The sequence below is a fragment of the Sycon ciliatum genome, chromosome 5 (genome assembly GCF_964019385.1).
Source record: "Sycon ciliatum chromosome 5, ocSycCili1.1, whole genome shotgun sequence".
NCBI lineage: Eukaryota > Metazoa > Porifera > Calcarea > Leucosolenida > Sycettidae > Sycon > Sycon ciliatum.
The window spans coordinates 30894525-30899990 of record NC_088647.1 but is presented as its reverse complement, the minus strand read 5'-3'; the positions used below and the strand labels follow the sequence as shown (position 1 = coordinate 30899990).

The following is a 5466-nucleotide window of genomic DNA, read 5'->3' as shown; positions in this document are numbered from 1 at the left end:
GTGAGAGGAAAAATCTTGTACAGAATATTCAACAGTGTGACAGAAGAAGAGCTCAGCAATCCATGTGTGATGTAGATAAGATATGGATGCAAGATGCGACCCGCAGTGATTATCATGACATCGTATCCAGCACGATTACCACAAGAACAATCTAAAACGTAGATGCTGCTACAAATCCAGTATGCCTATAATATAACAAGATCAACGTTCTTCTGATTGCATAGTGGCCGATAGTGATACAACCAAGAGTCTTGATACAACGAAATGCACTTTACTCACTGGTGCCTATGTCCGACGATATGTACAATGTGGTTACTGCCTGCACGGACAGTGTTCAGCAAGGTTCCCAAACCGTTGAAAGTTCCACGCCGATCCAATGACAAGGAAGTCAGCACGAGCATCCACAATGACGTTGTATCTCACCGTGACTTGAAGTATGGCCCTTACTTTGAACCAAAATTAATGACTATGTATCATAACAGTGCAATCTTCGTCAATTCTCTAGTCCAACTACAAAAATGCAACTTGTCTCCCGAGCTCCATCGCTCTCAAACCTTGACTGGATTGAAAAGAAAGGCAGCATCTTGTTTTTGGTATAGCTGTACCTTGGTAATTGTATTCAGAACGCAGTTGCGTCGATCCCCAAAATGCGTAGATGTACCTGGGATAAGTAGGATATTGACCCGCGTACTCGGGTGTTACCGTACCCTCATATCATCCCTCCTGCTACGCAGTCGGGATGATATTCGGGAGGTAACACCCTCGTACTTGGGTAATATCCTATACGTGCGTGCTGCTCCGTTGTTTCATACTCGCGACCTTTTTTCAAGGCCACCGCCAAAGTGAGGTCGTCGACTTCTAACAATTTCTTTCTGAGGCGATTGTCCGATATCCCTATCAGGAGCTGGTCGCATACATGATCCTCCATGTCGGTGCCATAGTCACAGTATTTGCCTTGCCCAAGCAAACGGGTCGAAAACTGAGATACTGTTTCACCAGTCCGTTGTGACATCTGACGAAGCTTATACCGTTCGAACCTCTTGTTGGCCACGAACTCAAACGCCTTGTCCAAAGCACTCACAGCTCGCTCGAATAAATTGCCGGTGTCCTCATCTTCTGTTAGCGTTTCGAATTTCTCCTGTACTGGCATACCAGCCAAGTACAGCAACAGACTCCTCGGCCTCTTCGCGGATGTTATGTTCTGCCCATCCACATAGTACTGGAATGATCTCTTCCACCTGCGCCATCTTGCCGAAACTTCATGGGCAGGACCCTCGAGATCGAACGGCTCCAAAGCCGGGCCTACTCCTGTGAGCGCCATTGTCACTGAGGCCTACTCAGGTCATCTATATGACTATAACTATTAAATCCAGTTCATCTTCGTCGCCAATGTAATGTTCTGGGACATTATTATTATTACAGTACACAGAGGGTGTGCGCCTTAACCTGCAATAGTGCTCAAATGCCCGGAATGGGCAGAGCGTAGTACGCAAGAGGTACACAAAAGGGAGTATATAGGGCTGTTTTTTGTTGTAACTCAGAGTTTCATGGCAAAAACCAATCATCAGACAACATAAGGAGATTAGAAAAACGCAGCTATATGAAGGCAAGCAGAGGAGATAGAATAATTCAGTGCAGACAATATGATAATCATTCAACACCTCCCAGAGGCAGTACGCTCTGACGTGCCAGAATCAACATCTCAGGTGCTGGGTGAAACATGAACACGCACACTCATCCACACACACACACACACACACACACACACACACACACACACACACACACACACACACACACACACACACCTTTTGACCTTTGACCTTTGACGCCCATCGCCGGAGGCGATGATAGCAATGCTACGGCAGAAGCCATAGCAACTTGTGCTGGGATTACACCATTCAACAGCTTGCAAGGCTGAAGAATTGACCGTCACTATTCAGCCTGGTCTACACCATACAGCTATTTGGAGTGACATTTTCTGGCCAGTGAATCCCTTTTTTGGTCTTTTTCATTTTTTTCTTTTTCTTTTTTTTTTTTTTTCTTTTTTTTCCCGCACACACATCACACCACATACTCCGGCATGCACTGGCTGTTGGTAACCACCCAGGAGAACGAAAGAAAAGTCAGGAAGAGTCTGAGAAAGAGAAGAAAGACGTGTGTGACCATAATCGTCGGGAATCGAACCCGCAATCTATCGATTGGAAATCGCTGCACATACCACTGCACCATATGGGACACACACACACACACACACACACACACACACACACACACACTAATCCACACACAGCCTCTCGTTCTCACACACTCCACACTCCCGCATTATCACACCTAAACACATGCGCACGCACACACACACACACGCACCAAAACACACACATGCACCACACACACACACATACACACAGCCTCTCGTTCTCACACACTCCACACTCCCGCATTATCGCACCTAAACACACACACACACGCACACACACACACACCAAACACACACGCACCACACACGCATGCACCACATACACATACCTACACACAGCCTCTCGTTCTCACACTCTCCACACTCCCGCATTATCGCACCTAAACACACACACACACACACACGCGCGCGCGCGCCAAACACACACGCACCACACACACATACACAGACACACACACACATACACACATACACACACACGCCAAACCCATAGCACGTCATACACGTTATGTCACTTCATAACCCAGCAAAAACTTGCGCTGGTGGCGGCACTTTGATACTAACTCGCTCCTTTTGTTAAAGGGGCACTCCGGCTTCATTTTCGACGCCGAGTTTTCGATGCCAAGACGAAGGTAGGTGAAAGAGAAGACCCCTCGAACAAGAACGAGTCTCCAGAAGCGATCGAGTCGAGCAGGAAGACGACTTTTGAATTTCGGCCGAGCGAGCGCTGATGACGTAATGAGGGATTAGCTTGCCAGTGGAAATGCATCTGCGCACATACATTTCACACACTTTTTGGCCAATTTTCAATCGAAGAAGAGGTTGTTTGCTATGTTCTCCCAACGCCGTGAGCGATCCCGTCTTCTATACCCTTCCAGGTACCCTGAAGGTCCTCCAGAGGAGAATTTATCTCCATCAAAGCGTTGTTGATCCGCTAAATTCGTCTCGAGACATATTCACCCAGTGCAGTGCTGATAAATGTAGAATGTTGAATCTGTGATAATTGTCGACGATGGAGAGAGAGGCTGATAGCCGCTGTCGCAGGGAGAGTGAAGCTGCTGGAAGTAACAACAGGGAGCCCGTTTGTATCACCTGAACAACCAGACTTCAAAGCAGCTTGACCAAATCGGAGGGTGCCTCGTTGCTTATCGTGAATATTACACCGACATGAATTACTACAAGTATACTGGTGAGTTTTTATCTTGTTTTGTTCGTATGCTAGTACCCTGGCCTGGAGTTCTCGTTAGCAAATTCCTATTCCCTGGCGTTTTCTAAACATTCCGTGTAGGACTGAATACGTGATCAAGTATTCCGATTTGGGTAGATGTGGAATTTGGACATGTATTTTATTAAAAAAATTATTTTCCAAATAGAGCGTTTGTAGAGAAATGGTTGCCCAAATACAACAAAATTTATTCTGCAGTTCTACAACTAACTTGTACTGAAATCCAGTCGAAGTAAAGATGATTCTTCATGACAGTTGGGGTCAATGAAATCTGATCCAGGCATAACGAATGGTGACGCCTGCCACCCCGAGAACGAATGCCAATTTGGTGGGGGATACCAAAGTACTCGAAAGTAGTGCGTGTTTCAATGTGGCATGGAAGTTTTATATGATCTCTGGTCAATGCAACATACGATAGCCATCATGAATTGCAGGCCTCGAACGCAACTCCGACCCGAATTGGCAGTTCCCTAAGTTAGATGCTTTATAATTCCATGGCCCCAGCTGTAGTTATAGAGGGTTTTTTGCACATTATTCTTATAGTCGATAGGTTTATACTGATGGCCACAAACAACGGCAGTTCAAACTTCACTGATGTGTTCATGAGCTGAGAGATTTCTCTGCACTATTTCTGTTGTGCACACAGGTCTGTCCAATATGCATTGACCGTATTGGGTATGGTACCTGCTCTGAGAAGGGAATCGCTGGAGCCACAGTCCAACTATACATTCAAGAAACAGAGAGGAGCCATCTTTGCAAGCTGATACCTGATGTGTACCGACAGAATTCTCACGAGATAGCTTACAGACTACGCCTGGTGTATACTTCATAGTACTCCTTCGACTACTGTCTAGAATCAAGTCGACTGAAGCAAGTTCAAACAACTCTGGCTTCAAACGAGCCGTCGATTAGACAAACAAAACATTCTCTCATATACTAGAGCACTCTGACAACTCACGACCTATTCCTAACGATTGCCACCGCTTATAAATATGTAGAGTACTGATTGGAATGTGCTCACAATCTCAACAATCCAGTGCTATAATTATTTGAACTATGTGTTCCTTCCATAAATGTTGTATCCACATATAATCCACAGTGCTGCAAAGTTTCAGAGTTCTCAGGGTATCAAACAAAATTATTTCAAATACAGTGAAATAGTTCGTGGACATTATAGCGTAACTTGTAGTTCCCTGGTCCTTTTCTTTGCTATAAATTCATCCTTTGCTCTCTAGCCACCGGCGAGTCCAACAGTGAAATTGTTAGTTCCTATTTATGTGGGTATGTGGGGGGGGGGGGGTGAACATATTTCTATATAAGGGACCTGCAACTGTAATACCACAGTACAGTAGATAGCAAATATGTAGAAAACAGAAATGCATGTTCCCATCATTGTACATGGACGGGCGCAGCAGGCCGAAGCTATCAGCCAGAACAGGATTTACAATCGCCTAGAGATACTTGAGCTATTCCAGTATTCTCCGTGAGCTGTCCCATTCCACAATGGTTCATGCCACCATTATTTCTGGTAGTATCCATGTGCATAATTCCAAGAACATCTCGGATTCTTCAGCAATTTGTGCCACGGCAAAAGACAACGCTTGACTCGGTCACTGGGGCTGTCAAACTTCGCATCACAAATGAACTTCAATTTCTCATCTGGTTCAAGTATATGTACTGCCATGACTTGACCATGCTTCATCCACAGCTGGGCGAAGATTGTGGCGTTGAATTCCATAGTGCACCTTCTTGCTGCCATGCAGGAATATGTTGAGAGAAGTGAACATATTTTTACTAAAAAAAACAACAGCCACTGAAGAGGATAGCATTAGCAATAGCCTTGGGTGAATTTCCTGCAGGTACACGTTGTTGGTAGGACAACTGGTCGGTCTCCATATCGTCAAGTTCAGAAATCACCTGTACTACACATCTTGTAGAAGGGGCTGATCGAAAAATTTTCTGATCATAAAATTCACTAAACTGAGGGCGAGACAAATAGTCAGTACTCCCCGATTCCGTCTAGCTGCTTTGATCAAGTGAT

The 5466-nt window shown here is 45.2% G+C and overlaps 1 long non-coding RNA gene across 1 annotated transcript; it reads left to right on the top strand.

Moving 5' to 3' along the window:
- Nucleotides 1-2778: 2778 nt before the first annotated feature.
- LOC135818323 (uncharacterized) lies at nucleotides 2779-4659 on the top strand. The gene is made up of 2 exons (XR_010553664.1): nucleotides 2779-3389; nucleotides 4072-4659. It is a non-coding gene; the product is annotated as an uncharacterized LOC135818323 (long non-coding RNA).
- The last annotated feature ends 807 nt before the right edge of the window (nucleotides 4660-5466 follow it).